The sequence below is a fragment of the Hibiscus syriacus genome, unplaced genomic scaffold (assembly GCF_006381635.1).
Source record: "Hibiscus syriacus cultivar Baekdansim isolate YM2019G1 unplaced genomic scaffold, ASM638163v2 tig00003435_pilon, whole genome shotgun sequence".
NCBI lineage: Eukaryota > Viridiplantae > Streptophyta > Magnoliopsida > Malvales > Malvaceae > Hibiscus > Hibiscus syriacus.
The window spans coordinates 872,884-893,280 of record NW_024061971.1 but is presented as its reverse complement, the minus strand read 5'-3'; the positions used below and the strand labels follow the sequence as shown (position 1 = coordinate 893,280).

Genomic DNA, 20,397 nt, shown 5'->3' with positions numbered 1-20,397 from the left:
TACTGACATTGTTGGTGCTTTCAAGCACTGACTCGACAATATAATGTAAACGGAGAGTTGATTTATAAAATACAACTCAAACAGTTCTACGGTCAGATTTGATCATATCCGGTCAACATATTAATGTCCAGCTCAGACGACCGTCAAAATTTTAACGAAAAATGAAGAGTTTAAAAATTATAAATAATCAAATGATCATTTTATAATTTTTAATAGTAGATGGCATAGCTTTTATAACTTTAGTTGGATGAACCTTTCAGCTCTGTCTTTCTCTGTTTTATGTTTGTGTAAGGTTAGCATCAGGCATGAAACACACAATTGGAGTGTGGAATACTGGGAGGCGTGTAATGTGGGACCAGACTTCACACAACAAAGCAAAAAAGGAAAACCCACAATCAACTACATCAATCCCCAACTTTATGTGTTTTTTCCCTTCTTTGGTTACATTTTAGACTATCTAGATAGTTATGGTAGCCGGGATGGATTGAGCGAAGTGCAATCATCTCTACAATTTTTAAATTTTATTATATTTTATATATTTTTTTATTTTTTATTGATTATCTAATTTCGTACTTTTTAATATTTTATAATTTTATATCTCTTCAATTTTTAATATAATTTATTAAATTCATATTTTTTAACATAAATTTCTACATGCTATGGAAAATTAGGCAATTTGTATGAAGGAAAAGTAGACACCCACACCACTTTGTCAATCAATTTCAGCCAATGCCGCCTGATATAAGAGTCACCTCTTTTCTATTTTCAAAACACTGGCGGTGGCTTAATTTTTTGGTTCTCTTTTTCTTTGTAGGTAGAATGATGAATTAGTCCCCACTATTTATAATTTTTTTTGTCAATTTTATCTTTATTCTTCCTTTTTAGTGAAATTCGACCACCGAAATTTTAAAAGAGTCATGTACTATCATACCATTTAAAAAGAGACAAATTGCTATTTATTTAAATTAAAATACTAACTAAAATATTAAAATTTTAATGACTTTGACATGGCAATCACATATATTGATTTCTTTGGTATCACTTTGAATCTTTATGTAATTAATTTTTAAAAAAAAATAAATTATTTATTGATGTGTCGTATTAGTCAAATAGTAGCATGTCAGCATGAAGTACATGCGGACTAACTTATAATTGATGTGTTAAAAGTCATTAAAATTTTTGGATTTGCTTGATTAATCGAGTGAAAAAGTGGAAGGAAATAGTGAAGAAAGAAAGAAAGAAAACTATTTCAAAACTATATATTTTCAAAGCTTAATTTTAAAAAAGTCATTATAATTGATCTGTTAAAAGTCAATAAAATGTAAACTAAAGAAGTATGAAAATGAAAAGATGAAAAATTAAAATTTACTTTTAGGATGGAAAATTGGAAGAAAAAATACATTTATTATTTGGTAGATATATTTTTTTTAAATGCATATTTTGAATTAACTCACGTCTATTTTACATTTTCTTTCATCTTTTACTTTCAAACTAGAATGATTGACTTAACTCGACTCGACTCAACTCGATTTTGTCTAACTAGAAAGTGTTATATTAAACACAACTGGTAATTATGAACGAGGGAAAAGATTATTACACAACATGCAAACAAAACTCTATTCCATGCACATTAATTCTCTCTAAGGTACTATTCCACAGACATTTCATTCGGCCAATAATTTGTCACTAGTTTCTCAATTATAATCTTCAATGCCGGAGTACTCACCCCACATTTCGGATCGGCGAAACAAGATTTGCCTTCTTCGGCTGCCCTGCAAAGCTGTGGATCTAATGGAACCTTTCCGAGGAACGGTACTCCCATCTCACTACACATTTTTGCTGCACCGCCGCTACTGCTGTCGAAGACTTCACTGGCAGCGATGAGATCAAGCAATTCTGGTGCTTTCTCCCTCGTATACTCGATAACCTTCTCTGTAACATCTGTGTGTTCACCGGTCTATGTCATCTTCAAAAACCTGAAATCCATCAATGACTGACACAAACCACTCGTGTTCTCAACAACACCAAGAACTGGCACCCCGACTTTTTTGCAAAAAGTAACTTCTTTCCACACATCAATCAAAGAGACTTACTGCGGGGTGGTTGCTATGATAGCTCCATTGATTCCAGTAGCTTGAAGGAATTGAGCAATTGAGATGTGCTAATTAGAAGTCCCGGGTGGGGCATCGACAACCAGAAAATCAAGTTCTCCCCAATACACATCCTTGAGGAATTGCTTGATGAGCCTGTTTTTACGCGGTCCTCTCCAAATAACAGTTTCATCGGAGTCAGGAAGCAAGAATCCAATTGACATGACCCTGAGGTTAGATTTGACATAGACGGGAGACCACCCGAGGTTGCTCTGGTGAATGTCTTGACCCTCTAGACCAAGCATCTTGTTGTCTTGGGCCACATATATCAATGTCCAGGAGACCCACCTGAAAATCTTTAGCAGCTAGTGCAAATGAGAGCTGGGCGGAGAATGTGCTTTTGCAGCCTCCTCCTTTCCCTGATAAAATCAGTATCTTATGCTTAACAGTAGTCATTCTTTCTGCAATAGCAACCAATTCTGCGGAACATAGAGCGCTAAACATTATGCCAGAATAGATTCATGAGACAGATAGATGTAATTGTCATAGCCATTTTTTTGTAAAACAATTAAATATTATTTTTAAAACGATTATGACTTTAATTTGGGAAAATTGGTGATTTTGGAATTGATTTGAGTAAAATTAAAAAGAGTCGCCATCAACCTTTGGGTTAGGTAGGTCGAGTACCTAAAAACGTCTTTTAAAACAATTTTAAGAAAAATCATTTTTTAAGACAAGATTCGGTCTGCGTTACCAAAGATTCATTTAAATGGATTCGGGAGTCGGTTACGTGCGGGGAAGGGTGAACACCCCCCCCCGCCACGCCCAAAATTGGTACTGTGTCGCTTACACGTCGTTGTAAATGGTGGAATTTATGAGTCGAATATAAAGTTAAAATGCGATCTATTTATCGAACGTTGATTAATTTGCTTCGAATTAAATAATTAGAGAAAATTCTTTAACTCGAAAAGAAATCTCGAAATTAGCAATCCTCCATTGGGAAAGCTAACTCGACTATTTCTCATCCATAAAGAATATTTCCCTCTTGATAAAATGTGAATCGAATATAAATAAAATTGATGTTGGCATACAACAAAATAAATTGATTAACTAAAACGTGAATTGAATACAAATGCAAATTGACATTTACATAAAATAAAATAAATTACTATTTAAAATAACACACATTGCATCATTTGCACAAATTAATTAATGAAACATACTCGACTTGTTGCAAGTTCCTATGTCGTTAAAATGCCGTATCGGATCGCACCACTTCGACCAAGTGATACTTTCCACGCTCATTCTACGCATACGTGTACTTACAAGTATTTGGACAATATTTAAATAAAGAAAAATGGAAATAAATAGAAATAGAAATATGTGAAATAAATATTTACAACAAATAAAATTAAGCATATTTAATTACATATGGCACAAATAAATACATATCATGAAAATGTACATACATAGTGAAATAAATACAAATGAATATTACAACCCAAATAAAATAGTCATAAAGTAAGTGTTTAATAATTACAATGATTAATATGGTAATAACAACTTAAAGGGCAAAACAGTAAAATAGAAAATTGAAATACTAAAATGACAAAAAACAGAAATGTAAGAACTAAAATAGTAATTAAACCGAATGCAAACTAGTGACTAAAATGAAACTAACACAAACATTGTGGCCAAAGTAAAATATGACTATAATAACATTACATTTAATAATAGGACTAAAATAAATATATATAACTGCAGAATACAATGTACAAATTATATAAAATATTAGCAGCAGAAGATCTAGTGACCAAAAGACAAACTATACGAACATGGTATACAAATACAAATACATAAACTGTAAGAGTGACCAAAATGTAACATGCATAAATATTAAGGCCAAATTAAAATATCAACATAAACATAAAGGGCCGAACAGTAATTAAATAAAATAACAAACAGTGACTAAAATGAATAATCATAAATTCATGGGCCAAATTTGAATATCAGCCAAAATCACACAACACATGTAATAAGTGACTAAAATAAAATTGTTATAAATATCATAGCCTAAACTAAAACTAATGAAATTGAAATAAATAACCAAATATGGATTCAAATGAAACAAATCTAAACTCTAAGGCGTAAAATCAAATAATTACACAAACCATGCAAATGAGGACTAAAACAATTTCACAGAAATACGGAGGATCAAAAAGTAATTAAACAAAATGTCGGACAGTGACCAAAATAGAACATTTGCAAATATGATGGCTAAATTCAAACACCCACAAAATATCATAACACAAGAAATTAGGACTAAGATGAAACTATTACAAACATTGGGACCAAAGTCAAATATCCACAAAAATGACATAACACACATTAATAGGACTAAAATAAAATATTTATAAATGTGATGGTCAGATTCGAATATCAAAGAAACATGCATGAAGTATTAAATCAGTGGCTAAGATGTAACATTTAAAAATAATGGAACCAGAACCAAATATAAACAAAAAATGCTATAATACCTAGAATAATGACTAAAATGTAAAAGTGAAAAGATAAAGGCTCAAATTGAAATAATGTAAACTTCATTCCATGGCTAAATCGTGCGGTTACAAAGGATCAGGGACCAAAAGCGTGGTTTACCCCTTAATATGAAAACACGGAAACCCTTTGACCCCTCTAAACGGCGTCGTTTTTTTTGAAACTGGGATATAATCCCATTTTAGGGTTATCCAGAAACCCTTTCTCATTTCAAAACCCCCCCCTTTCAGCCGTTCTCACCGTTCTCTCCAATCTCCCTTGCCGAAACAAGAAACCCGAGGCTCCCCGGCCACCGTATCGGTGGCCATGGGGAGCTGAACCAAACCCCAAAAGACTTTCACTCTTCTTTTTTTCTCTGCCTTTCTCTAACACCAAACTAAAACCGAGCCCCCCTCCACAAAACAAAACGAAACCCTTACCTTAGGATACGGGTTCCACAACTCCGGTGAAGCTACTAACGGTCAAATCTCCCTCAAAGGTATGTTTTGTTTTTTTTCCGAAAGCTTTTCCTTTTTTTTTTTGTACCAACTTCTCTGGTTTTTTTTTCGAATCCTTTCTCGTTCTTTTCTTTCTTTTTTTTTTTCAACCGAATGACCCCTCTTTATGGTTGCCCCCTTGGATTTTTAAGGGTTCTTTCGGTGATAATGGTACCTAAGGCTTAGGGAAATTATGGGTTGTTGATTTAGGGTGATTGAATCCCGGATTTTCGGGATTATAGGGATTTTTTATTTAGATTTATTTTTGTTTTTTTATTGGGTTTTTCTCTGATTTGTTGATTGATTTGGTATGTTGTCACTGTTGACTGCTTGAGGGATGGGCTCTGATCGGCTCGGGAAGCTTTTGACGATGGCTCGTCGACTGGGAAACTGGGACTCACTGGCGGCAGTGGCTTGATGGCTGTTGGCTTGAACGGCTACTGGAACGTTGAAGAGGCACGACGGCTGGATTGGATTAGGGTTGTGAAACCCTATTTACCATCGATCTGGACCGTTGAATGGGTCCAGATCGAATGGTCTACGTTGGTGCGGCGCTGGGATGTTGATACCCTAAGGTTAGGGTTTGCAATCGGGCTGCTGAGTGATGGGTATTGGTTGGGCCTTGGTTGGGGCCCTGTTGTATTGGGCTTTGGCCTGTAAAATATGTAATATGTAATTAATATAATAATAATAAATAATAATAATAATAATAAAATAACGATAAAAAAAAACCCGGACAAAAACGGGTGTCTACAGCTGCCCCTCTTTGCACATTCTTGTGTTAACAAGAATATGGCAAAGATGATAAGACAACACGTTTTTGTCTAGTTCTCTTCCATTTATACATAGAAATTGGATAATATTGGTTGTTGGGGACGACACTGCTCATACGTGATGAAGAGTTTGGGTCGTCTAAAGGTGACACGGCTCCTACTTGATGAAGAGTTCTTGGCTATCTAAAGGTGATAACACGGTTCCTACGTGATGAGGAGGGCTGGTTATCTATGGTTGACACGGCTCCTACGTGATGAGGAGATCTGGTCTGGGGATGACACGGCTCATACGTGATGAAGAGTTCTGGCCATCTAAAGGTGATAACATGGTTCCTACGTGATGAGGACGGCTGGTTATCTATGGTTGACACGGCTCCTACGTGATGAAGAGATCTGGTCGGGGAATGACACGGCTCATACGTGATGAAGAGTTCTGGCCATCTAAAGGTGATAACACGGTTCCTACGTGACGAGGACGGCTGGTTATCTCTAGGATAATGGTTTCAAAGGAGACCAACTCAAAGATGTGTTTCAATAGAAACAAACTCAAAGATTGGATTTTGATAAAAATTGTCTCAAGGGAGACGAAATTCGTTTCAAAAGAAACGATCTCAAAGATATTTGCTTTATTTCAAGTGAAATAAACTCAAAGATAAGTTTTTCCAAAGCAACTGTCTCGAAAGAGACAAAATTCGTTTCAAAGGAAACAACCCAAAGACGGCGTTTAAAGGGAATTGTCTCAACCGAGACAAAATTTGTTTTTTTTTTTTTTTTTTTTTTTTTTTTTAAGGGAAACGTTCTCAAAGATCGGTGTTTCATGAGAAATTGGCTCAAATGAGACAAAATTCATTTCAAGAGAAACGATCTCAAAGATGTTTATTTTGTTTCAAGGGAAACCGATTCAAAGATGGTGAATTTTGTTTCCAAAGAAATAAACTCAAAGATTTTTCTCAAAGACTGTCTCGAGAGACACAAAATTTTGTTTCCAAAGAAAGAGATTCAATGATTTTTTTATTTTTTTATTTTTGAAAAGACATTGTCATAAGAGACAAAACTTTGTTTTTCAGAAAATGGTATCTTAGTGAGACAAAATTTTGTTTCCAAAGAAATAGACTCAAAGATTTTTCTTCAAAACAAATTGTTTTAAGGGATAAAACATTGTTTCCAGAGAAACAAGCTCAAAGATGATATTGTTTTAAGAGAAAATGCTTCAATAGAAAATGTTTCAAGTGAAACGACTCAAAAATGGTTTTATTTCAAGTGAAACAAACTCAAAGATTTTGTATTTCTAGAGAAACTGCCTCAAGAGAGTCAAAATTTGTTTTAATAAAAACAATCTCAAAGGTGGGTAGTTTTAAAAGAAATTGTCTAAACGATCTCAAATGTGGGTATTTTCAAAAGAAGTTGTCTCGAGAGACAAAATTTTGTTTCAAAGGAAACAAACTCAAAGATTTTTCTCCAAAGAAATTGTCATTAAGAGATAAAATTTTGTTTCAAAATAAACAGACTCAAAGAGGGATCTCATCTTAAGTGAGACCAAATTTGTTTCAAATGAAACAATCTCAAAAGTTAGTTTTTTCATTAGAAACCGTCTCAAGAGAGACAACATTTGTTTTTTAAAGAAATTGACTCAAAGATGATTTTGTTAAGAGAAACTCAAAGATTTTCAAAATGAACATATTCAAAGATTTACTTCAAAAGAAACGGTCTCAAGAGATACAAAATTCATTTTAAGAGAAACAGATTCAAAGATTTTTGTTTCAAAAGAAATTATCTTAAGAGAGACAAAATTTTGTTTCAAAAGAAACAAACTCAAAGATTTTTGTTTCAAAAGAAACTATCTTAAGAGAAAAAAATTTTGTTTCCAAATAAACAAACTCAAAGATTTTTTCCAAAAGAAACAATCTCAAAGATTTTTTTTCACAAAATTGTCTCAAGAGAGACAAAACTTTGTTTCAGACTCAAAGATTTTCACGAAATTGTCTCAAGAGAGACACAACTTTGTTTCAAAATAAATAGACTCAAAGATTTTTCAAAAGAAACGACTCAAAGATATTTATTCAAAAGGAACAAACTCCAAGATTTTTTCACGAGAAACTGTCTCAAGAGACAAAAATCGTTTTAAAATAAATAGACTCGAATATTGTCGATTTTGTTTATATGGAAATAATCTCAAGGGTGTTTTCAAAAGTGTTTATTTTGTTTTCGAATGAAACAATTTCAGGATTTGTTAAAAGGGAAAACTGTCTTGTGCGAGACAAATCAGCTTTGAAAATCTCAAGTGATATTAATTTTGCTTTAAGTACAACAACCTTGAAATTTGTATTATGAGAGAAAATGATGTCTCAGGCGAGACAAAAATTTGCTTTAAGATATAGTCTCAAATGAGACAAAATTTGTTTTTAGAGAAATTGTCTCAAGCGAGACAAAGTTTGTTTTTGAGAAACGATCTCAAGTGAGATCAACTTTGTTTAATGTGAAACAAATCCGAAATTTGGATCTCAAAGGGAAAAGGTCTCAAGCGAGACAAAATTTGTTTTGAAAGAAACAACAATCTAAGGTGAGATTAATTTTGTTTTTAGTGAATCCAATTCAAAATTTGTATCTCAAAGGAAAAATGTCTCAAGCGAGACGCAATTTGTTTTTCAAGAAATTGTCTCAAACGAGACAAAATTTGTTTTTAGAAAAATGTCTCAATCGAGACAAAATTTGCTTTGAAAGAAATTGTCTCAAGCGAGACAAAAATTTGTTTTAAAATTCTCAAAATTTGTGGAAAACTATCTCCAGTGAGACAAAAATTTTGTTTTGAAATAGATACGATCTCAAATGAGATCAACTTTGTTTAAGGTGAAACAAATTCAAAATTTGGATCTCAAAGGAAAAATGTCTCAAATGAGACGAAATTTTACTTCAATAATAAAAAAAACCTCAAAAGTGATAGATAGTCTTCTTGTTCCTGTATGTTGAGGAAATGTCTTGATTGTTGACTTCAAGAAGTCAAATCATTGCTTCTTCAAGTTGGAGATATCTGGTCATTTCTGAGCTTTGATTTCCTGAAAGATCAAAATGATGTATTTTTGACTGACTATCTTGGATGTTATGATGGATGTCAAGATGAAATTTATTTGATTTTTTTATTGAATTTATCCTCAAGCGAGGAGAAAAATGTCTTTAATACGCATGATGATAAATGTTTGATGCAAAATTTATGTATCGTGTATGTATATGTGTGTATGTATATATGTATGTATGTATGTATGTATATATGTATGTATGTGTATACGTATGTATGTATGTGTATACTCTTCTCGATCTAGAAGGAGAATGATCGCGAGAGCAATCTTCACTCTATCATTGATTCAACTTGTCCGTATTTCCACCAATGTGTACTCTTACAAACCTTGACTTGAGACCATTTGTTTGTTCCATCAAATTTTGCCCTAAAATTTAGCTTCTCTTGCCCCAGCTTCGATCTTGAGCTTCAAATAGATATTTTTAATTCCAAGGTACGCCTCAAGAGATTATCTTGTTTGAAAATGTTTTTTCTTCTTCTTTTATTTTCAAAAGTCTGAAAATATCAATAGTTTTGAAAAAATGTTTAATCAAAAGTTTTGAAAATATTGCTCCTTTCAAGGTTTCACAATTGACAAATCATAAAACAAGAGTTCATTGGATATCAAAGAATTAATTACTCTTTTAATCCCTCAATAAATTACAGCTATTTGACAAATGTCAAGATCAATGCTATCTTTGAGAGATGGTTCAGTAAGGAAAGATAAAAGTCTCAAGTGGTTATTTTTGGTCAAAGGTATGATATTCTCATTTATTTGATGTTCTCTGATCTGACGGAGTAGCTTCTGTACTCAGTTATTGGAAGTGTTCTCCGACTCACAGCTCTCATGTTCTCCTTTATGTTATGCGATACCTCATCAAGGGATTTGTGTGATCGTCTCTTATGCATTAGTCTTCATATTCGAGCCGCCTTTTCAGGTTTTCAACTCGAATCCTCCTTTGGTTTCAAGACGTTAATAAAAATTTACGTCTTGAACCCCCCTTTGCTATTTTTTTATCTATCATGCATTAAAGATTTTAGAAAACCTTTTGTAAATAAAAGATTAATCCTGATGAGCGGGATGAAATCTGAAGATAGTCTCTTCTGTTTAGAAATCCATGTATGATTAGAAGGGACTTTTTAGGCACGTAATGTAGGCCATGGTTCAGGGTTATGAAAGAAAGGGATAAAAGGCCCAAACAAGTGTTTAAAGGTGATTGAACCAAGGATCAATTAACTCTGATGCCTTCAATCTTGTCTTGCTCAATTTGGATCTACTCGCATGTCTTTCTCTTGATGTTTTATGATCTTCGAGTCAAGTGATTCTAGAGTGATTGTGTTTGATTAATCTCACGGTTTGAAGCTCAATGCGTCATTTGAGTCAGGAGACTCTTTGTCTGTGTTCTTTGTCCTCTTTTTGTTCTTTGCTTTTTTCTTTGACTTTTGCTTTGATTTTTCTTTGTTTTTGCTTTTCTGCTCTTTGTTTTTTTCTTTGCTCTTTGCTCTTTGATTTTTCTTTGTTTTCGATTGGATCTTCGCACTTGATGTTTGGTTCACCTTTCAGTATCTCATCTGGATCAATGTATTTACTCATGCGTAGATTTCCTCCAACTTGCCCCCCAGTGTGGAGGGTGATCCTTGGTTAGGGTTGAATCAGAAGAAAATATCATTCAGGCTCAAATGGGGACACAAGGGATATATTTTCTCCTTTTGTGAAGGGATAAAGAAAGAAAGCCGTTCATCATCTCATACACAGAAGTCCTTGCAGAAGAGGTATCCCCAGGGGATAGATTTTCAGGATTAATTTTTATTTAAATGAAAACAGTAATTAACGCATGATAGAATTATTTTGAATGAATTCTATTTTTTTCTCTTCGCTTCTTGCTCTCAACATGTCTCAATTGCTCATGCTCGTCTTCAGAAAATTGATGCGAGATTCCCCACACTGTGTCTTCTTTGTAGGAAGGTTTATGTTCAATTGAACATCTTGTACTCAATGTCTGTAGGTTTTATTGGTAGAAAATGTTGGTTTTACGTCTAAGAAGACGATGGTGACTTTATTGGCTCAAAGAAAGGTACGGGTATGATTTTTTTGTGTCTCAAAAAATAAATGCAGTGTTTCAAGGTGGAAAGAATGTTTCAAGGTCTCAAAGAGATAGATCGTTTCAAGGTCGAAAAGAATATTTCAAGGTCTGAAAGAGATAGAACGTCAAAAATTGGTTATTTGGTAGTGACCAGGAATTATTTCGGGTAAAAATCGTGAGATTTTATTTTAGGGTTTTAGACAGGATAAAATAGGTCTAATCTTGCCATATGTCAAAAATCTATAATTCTTGAAGAATTAAAAGAATATGTAATTCATTCGATATTCAAAGAACTAAAGATTAAAATTTGTTCAATTATTTAACCTTAGAAGGTAGCATCATTTCAGTCATCAAAAATATTTAAGCAAATATTGAAGAAAGAACAAAACGAGTTCAAACAAAACAATCTCTATGGATGCCAGTGGTTGATGCAATGACTTCTCTGGCTTAGTATTAGGATACCCCTGAATAAATCATATTATGGATTTTGTGCTTTAGTGTCTTGCAGTTGTCAGTGGTATGCCCCGAGCTCCCAACAAGATAGCTGCATATGGCGTTAATATCATGGCCTTCAGGATATGGGGTATCTCTTGGTTTGGATTGAACTGGAGTCACAAGGTTCCTCTCAACTAGCATTGGGAGCAATTCTTCATATGTCATTGGGAGTGGATTGATGCGACAGGATGCCTTATGAGGTTTGGTCCCCAGATTAGCTAGATAAGATCCTTCAATGTTACTATCATCTCTTTCCTCATTGTCGGAATGACTAGTGCCTCCTATCTGGCCATTATTGACTGTTCTTTCGATCATTTCTCCACACATGACAATGTCAGAAAAAACTTTTAGTGGCAACCCCTATCATGTAGTCGATATATGGAGACTTCAATGTACCGATGAATAGAGTGACGAACTCTCTTTCAGTCATTGGTGGATGCACTTGAGATGCAATATCCCTCCATCGTTGTGCGTACTGTCGAAAACTCTCATAATTCTTCATCCCCCTATTCTGAAGCATTGTTCGACCGGGGGCCATATCAATCATGTGCTTGTATTGGCCCAGAAAAGCACTAGCCAAATCCCTCCAGGAGCAGACTTGAGAACGACTCAGTTGGTGGTACCACCTTGAAGCAGGTCCAATCAAACTGTCCTGAAAGCAGTGGATCAACATCTGATCATTGTTAGTGTATCCAGTCATTCTTCGAATAAACATCGTGCGGTGGGCATTGGGGCAACTGGTTCCCCTGTATTTTTCAAACTCGGGCATCTTGAATTTGGGCGGGAGCACCAGGTCAGGAACTAGTACTAGTTCTGTTGCATCCATCCCGTTGTGAGAGTTTTGTCCTCTCATTCCATGTAATGTCTCTCTGCACCACTATTTCAAATTATCTGGGATCTCGTTCTTGGCTCTTCTCGTCGCTAGGTGACTAGAAATCCTGTTGGGCGAGATAATTGGTTGCGAACTAGCCTGTGCTTTCACACATTTAACTGTTTCACGGGTTAATGAAATCTTTTCTTTGCCTTTTTCTTGGTTGAGCTCAGCCATCTTTGCTACCATTTGGTCAACTAGGTCTTTTTGGTTTTGTAAGATACGATCCACGGTGGTCTTTTGCATCTGCTCCATTTTAACCTCCCACTCAACTTGCATCTTTTGCAAACTCTCGTTCAGCTCTTTCTTTAATTCCTCAAATTTTGCATCCATTCTCAGTACTGTGTGAATGCAATTGCACAGTTAGAAGTGCTTCCTCAAAGTTTCCAGCAAGGTATGATTAATGCATGTAAACATGCTTAAATGAATGTTATGCAAAATGCAACGATGCAAATGCAAATGCAGAAATGTGGATCCCAACAATGAATATTTTAGAACAATTTTCACCAGAAATAAAAGTTTTCACATTACAAGACAGTCCATTTTACAGACTTGACTTCTCTTAGATGTTGAATCTGAAATGGGTCGCTGCTTCATCTGGGATCTTCATCCTTGAAAATGATGCCCCTCAAGCGTTTTGTAAACAGACTCTTTTAACGCCCCGGCGATGCTGAAGTCAGTGCATCACTCTTCGATGAATAACGTCGGAACGATCGTAAATAATAATCTACTGCTGGATCAATCCCCAGACTTCAGTCTTAAAGGTTGCACGATCTTCGAGCTCACTGCTTTGTCTCGGATCTTTGTATTTGGAACTGATGCCCCTAAAGCATTCTGTAACCTAACTCTGTTAATGCCCCAGTGGTGCGGAAGTCAGTGTATCGCTCCTTGATAAATAGCGATGAAATGATCGTAGATAAAAATCGACTGCTGGATCACTCATCGGATCAGTGGCTCATCATTTTAGTCTCGAACGTTGCACGATCGTCTTGAGCAAGTCTCCTTCTCGTACTCTGTGCATTTCTTTTTAGCCTTCGGTGCATGTCTGTGTACGCGACTGCTTGGTTGAAAACTTTTATCTCTTCTTGTGAAAATTTCTCTCGAATATCCCCTTGCTGATCAACATTTTCGCATTATGTTATGATGATGCAATGTAAAGAAGAATGAAAAAAAAACAAAAACACCAGAAAATAAATAAGTTAGTGCACACAAAGAAAATAAAAGAAATTAGTTAGTACAGGTAAGACAATCGATATAGATAAAAGTGTTATCAAAAGATGAATATAACACCTACCCATCATGATATCTACCCGAGCATGCTTTAAATAGATAATAGTCCTACCCGTACATGTTATCTACCCAAAATGAATAATTTCAAAAAATTGGTCCTAACCGCATGATATCTAGTTCGTATGCTTTTATTCAAAAAGAAAACAAATTCTACAAAATTAAAACAAAAGATAAGGGTTTAGAAACACTCCTCCTTTGTGTACACCTAGTTTGGGTACCTACTGACGGACAAAGGTTCGGTATGACTATACCTAGGGTGATAGTTCGACGGTTCACTATATGCTTGGTTTCGGCTCTAACGGAAAAGAGAACTCGAATTGTCCTTGACGTCGGTGCCCCCTTGAGCTGCCAAACCCTCGATCCTCACCCATTACAGGTTTCAAACGGGACGAGTTCAATTCGAGGGGATTCATTGTCTTATACCCGTACGAGGAATAAATCCCTACGAAAGTATAAGGTATGTATCCCATGGGTTATTTGCTAAAACTCATACGAAGAATAAATTCTTACGAGAGTAAAGCATTCACCCCAACTAATTTGGATCGAAGCTCGTGTCTAGAGCTTATGTTATGCTAATGCGAGTGATGTGTGTGAGGAGGAACATACTTACCTTCTACCCAAAAGGAAAACAAAACAAGGAAAAAAAATGACAAAATCTTGACAAAGCTGAAAGCCAAAAATAAAATGTTAGTATGACAAAAATGAAGCAATTAAAAATTTCAATAAACAGATCATAATTTAACTATGTACTCAAACTTATAATTTCCACTAAGACGACAATGTGTAAACGACCTACAGCTTGACTCTCTAAAAAAAAGTCCCCAGCGGAGTCGCCAAGCTGTCATAGCCATTTTTTTGTAAAACAATTAAATATTATTTTTAAAACGATTATGACTTTAATTTGGGAAAATTGGTGATTTTGGAATTGATTTGAGTAAAATTAAAAAGAGTCGCCATCAACCTTTGGGTTAGGTAGGTCGAGTACCTAAAAACGTCTTTTAAAACAATTTTAAGAAAAATCATTTTTTAAGACAAGATTCGGTCTGCGTTACCAAAGATTCATTTAAATGGATTCGGGAGTCGGTTACGTGCGGGGAAGGGTGAACACCCCCCCCCGCCACGCCCAAAATTGGTACTGTGTCGCTTACACGTCGTTGTAAATGGTGGAATTTATGAGTCGAATATAAAGTTAAAATGCGATCTATTTATCGAACGTTGATTAATTTGCTTCGAATTAAATAATTAGAGAAAATTCTTTAACTCGAAAAGAAATCTCGAAATTAGCAATCCTCCATTGGGAAAGCTAACTCGACTATTTCTCATCCATAAAGAATATTTCCCTCTTGATAAAATGTGAATCGAATATAAATAAAATTGATGTTGGCATACAACAAAATAAATTGATTAACTAAAACGTGAATTGAATACAAATGCAAATTGACATTTACATAAAATAAAATAAATTACTATTTAAAATAACACACATTGCATCATTTGCACAAATTAATTAATGAAACATACTCGACTTGTTGCAAGTTCCTATGTCGTTAAAATGCCGTATCGGATCGCACCACTTCGACCAAGTGATACTTTCCACGCTCATTCTACGCATACGTGTACTTACAAGTATTTGGACAATATTTAAATAAAGAAAAATGGAAATAAATAGAAATAGAAATATGTGAAATAAATATTTACAACAAATAAAATTAAGCATATTTAATTACATATGGCACAAATAAATACATATCATGAAAAATGTACATACATAGTGAAATAAATACAAATGAATATTACAACCCAAAATAAAATAGTCATAAAGTAAGTGTTTAATAATTACAATGATTAATATGGTAATAACAACTTAAAGGGCAAAACAGTAAAATAGAAAATTGAAATACTAAAATGACAAAAAACAGAAATGTAAGAACTAAAATAGTAATTAAACCGAATGCAAACTAGTGACTAAAATGAAACTAACACAAACATTGTGGCCAAAGTAAAATATGACTATAATAACATTACATTTAATAATAGGACTAAAATAAAATATATATAACTGCAGAATACAATGTACAAATTTATAAAAATATTAGCAGCAGAAGATCTAGTGACCAAAAGACAAACTATACGAACATGGTATACAAAATACAAAATACATAAACTGTAAGAGTGACCAAAATGTAACATGCATAAATATTAAGGCCAAATTAAAATATCAACATAAACATAAAGGGCCGAACAGTAATTAAATAAAATAACAAACAGTGACTAAAATGAATAATCATAAATTCATGGGCCAAATTTGAATATCAGCCAAAATCACACAACACATGTAATAAGTGACTAAAATAAAATTGTTATAAATATCATAGCCTAAACTAAAACTAATGAAATTGAAATAAATAACCAAATATGGATTCAAATGAAACAAATCTAAACTCTAAGGCGTAAAATCAAATAATTACACAAACCATGCAAATGAGGACTAAAACAATTTCACAGAAATACGGAGGATCAAAAAGTAATTAAACAAAATGTCGGACAGTGACCAAAATAGAACATTTGCAAATATGATGGCTAAATTCAAACACCCACAAAATATCATAACACAAGAAATTAGGACTAAGATGAAACTATTACAAACATTGGGACCAAAGTCAAATATCCACAAAAATGACATAACACACATTAATAGGACTAAAATAAAATATTTATAAATGTGATGGTCAGATTCGAATATCAAAGAAACATGCATGAAGTATTAAATCAGTGGCTAAGATGTAACATTTAAAATAATGGAACCAGAACCAATATAAACAAAAATGCTATATACCTAGAATAATGACTAAAATGTAAAAGTGAAAAGATAAAGGCTCAAATTGAAATAATGTAAACTTCATTCCATGGCTAAATCGTGCGGTTACAAAGGATCAGGGACCAAAAGCGTGGTTTACCCCTTAATATGAAAACACGGAAACCCTTTGACCCCTCTAAACGGCGTCGTTTTTTTTGAAACTGGGATATAATCCCATTTTAGGGTTATCCAGAAACCCTTTCTCATTTCAAAACCCCCCCCTTTCAGCCGTTCTCACCGTTCTCTCCAATCTCCCTTGCCGAAACAAGAAACCCGAGGCTCCCCGGCCACCGTATCGGTGGCCATGGGGAGCTGAACCAAACCCCAAAAGACTTTCACTCTTCTTTTTTTCTCTGCCTTTCTCTAACACCAAACTAAAACCGAGCCCCCCTCCACAAAACAAAACGAAACCCTTACCTTAGGATACGGGTTCCACAACTCCGGTGAAGCTACTAACGGTCAAATCTCCCTCAAAGGTATTTTTTTTTTTTCCGAAAGCTTTTCCTTTTTTTTTTTGTACCAACTTCTCTGGTTTTTTTTTCGAATCCTTTCTCGTTCTTTTCTTTCTTTTTTTTTTCAACCGAATGACCCCTCTTTATGGTTGCCCCCTTGGATTTTTAAGGGTTCTTTCGGTGATAATGGTACCTAAGGCTTAGGGAAATTATGGGTTGTTGATTTAGGGTGATTGAATCCCGGATTTTCGGGATTATAGGGATTTTTTATTTAGATTTATTTTTGTTTTTTTATTGGGTTTTTCTCTGATTTGCTGATTGATTTGGTATGTTGTCACTGTTGACTGCTTGAGGGATGGGCTCTGATCGGCTCGGGAAGCTTTCGACGATGGCTCGTCGACTGGGAAACTGGGACTCACTGGCGGCAGTGGCTTGATGGCTGTTGGCTTGAACGGCTACTGGAACGTTGAAGAGGCACGACGGCTGGATTGGATTAGGGTTGTAAAACCCTATTTACCATCGATCTGGACCGTTGAATGGGTCCAGATCGAATGGTCTACGTTGGTGCGGCGCTGGGATGTTGATACCCTAAGGTTAGGGTTTGCAATCGGGCTGCTGAGTGATGGGTATTGGTTGGGCCTTGGTTGGGGCCCTGTTGTATTGGGCTTTGGCCTGTAAAATATGTAATATGTAATTAATATAATAATAATAAATAATAATAATAATAATAAAATAACGATAAAAAAAAACCCGGACAAAAACGGGTGTCTACAGTAATAAACACAAGAATATTAGCTAATCATGAATGAACCATAACAAATGAGAACCGCTAACAGTATAGGCAATTACATGCAAGCTTCTTAACATAAGATCGTTACGGAAATTGAAAGATGTATAATGGCAAACTGAAGACATAGGAAGGAGATGTAAGCTTAGTTTTCACAACTTTATGTACAATAAAACGAAAATTTAGTAAAACACAAGTAGGGCTGGCGGAGGCGGTCGTCCCCCAAAAAATTTCAAATTCTCATATAATTTAAGTATTTTATTTATATTTTATATTGATAATCTGTTTTTGCACCCTAGCATAAAATTCTACATCCGTCCCTAAACAAAAGCACAAAATAACATCCTCTCATACCTCTCCCCATCTAAGTTCATCAAGGGGTCATAATTTAAGTCGAAAGAACGGTAAAAACACTTGGCAAGAAAAGACTTGAAAAGAGAGATCATTAATCCTAATCATTCCATTTGTAAAATTTTCAAGACCCTAAGAAAACATTAGGAAAGTTCTATGACAAAAACATAACTTTGTTCCTGCAAATCCCCAATCTGTTCGGCAAGACTAGCACAATATTCCAATGTTTATCGCTGATATATACCACATGAGATCATGGAAGACATTCATCATCCAACTATGCAGGGACAGGAGCAGAATGGGGAAATTATAAAAATTCAGGGACGGATTTATAAAAGGCGAAAACAAATTATCAATAGAAAATACAAATATAACCTAAAGTATATGAGAATCACCGGGCCGACAGCTACCAAGAAACGGAACATTAAAGCAGAGCCGCATGCATGAATCATGGATTTCAGTAATAGTTCAAGATCATATACACTTCAATATAGATCATGTGCTATTACAACGCAGTTAAATGGTAAGAGGGAGGGAGAGCAAACCAGGGTGAGGGCCCTTAGGTGCAGTGGCACATATTTGTTGATTAGGGCAACCTTGGCAAGCATCGGATTCACCCGCCGACTGTGAACTAGGACCCGGGCAATGTGAAGGGAAATTCAGGGAAATTATAATCTAAAAAGGGAGCAGAAAACACATACTGGAGAAAATAAAGAAGACCCAACATAAGGGGAATAAAGAAAACATACGTTCATTGGCGTTTTCTGGGATTTCTCCGTTCTCCATGGCGGATGGTTTTGTTTGAAGAAAAAAAGGGAGAAGCAACCACTCTTCTAGACCAGCGAAGGTCTCAAATCCACTACAAATAAAACATCACTTGGGATAGTTCTGCTGTGCCGCTACTTAAACTAAGAATTAATATTTATTAAGATTTTATTTTTTTAAAATTAATTCAAATACCACTCCCCTTTGTTCGGATACGTTTATGTCATTAATATTTTAATTTTTTTTAAATTTTAATACTGATATTTAAATTTAACTGTAATTATTTTATTTCACCCTTAATGATTTAATGACATGATGATGATGTGATTCTCTCACTAAAATGATGTCATTTTGGTATAATTGTATTTGGTGGTAAAAACCCCAAATCGACATAATTTTATTTGAAAAAAATTAGTAAAATAATACATTTGAGTTGATTTGAACTTAAGACCTTTCAAAATAAAGGTTAAAACTTAATTATTGTGTCAACTTTAATTTTTAACATAATTCTACAAACATAATATTCATAACATAATATGAGTCAACATTTCAAAAGTTATTTTATAAAAAATCCATGAAATTATTAAAATTCTCAATAAATTCTAAATCGTAATCCCTAAATTCATTCTAAAAAAATAAATTCACCCTTATCTCCTCCTTCCCTTCACCTTGCCTCTGCGTCGCTATAATCTTGGTTTCGGCGTCGATATTCGCCGCGTTTTGCTTAGTTTGTCATTCCCTTAATTTAGCACCAACCTCTCATTTCATCTTTGCTTCGGCTACATCAATCTTGGCTTGGTTAGCAGCCTCCATCTGAGTCTTTTGACCCAAGTAAGAAAAATACTCATGTGAAAAGCCCAAACTGGTTAAGTTCAAGCTGAATCTTGTCAAAAACCTCGTGTTTGAACTCTTTGGTTCCTTTGAAAATCTCTTCCATGGTCATGGCAGCAGCGATAACCCTAGTTTCTCCCTCGATCACGCCTTGAACCAGTTCTTTGACATGGTCGGATTCTTTGTGGTGGGGAGACATAAACCTAGAGTACTTAATGAGGCTGTCGTTATCGTCATCACGGAGACCGACGCTGAAGATGGCAGGCAGGACAAAAAGGAGCTTCTCGGCGCTCATGGCTTGGACTTGGAAGGTGTAGTTTACAGGTGAAAGGTCTAAAACGGTGCAAGTCTCCCTGGAAACACCCATGCCTTCTTCACAATCTTGATGTCTTCGATACGGGCACCGATTACAGCTAGATATTGCGATGCTTCCTCCACCTTATACATGTTAATCGATTAATTCGGATTGAAGAAGGTATTGAATATTTCTCCAAAGAGAAATTTATGACTAATCGTAATAAATTTAATGGTTTAACATATATATATATATAGTATCTGCAGTAGGTTTCTAAACCCTATTAATATTTCCCTAGGAAAGGAATACCTTCAACTATTATATGATAGTTTTATTACAATAATATATATATATATAACTTCTAATATTTAT

General features: G+C 34.7%; 1 pseudogene; it reads right to left on the bottom strand.

Annotated features, from left to right (window-relative positions):
* Positions 1-1,622: 1,622 nt before the first annotated feature.
* Positions 1,623-18,975, bottom strand: LOC120177276 (annotated as a pseudogene).
* Between the last annotated feature and the right edge of the window lie 1,422 nt (positions 18,976-20,397).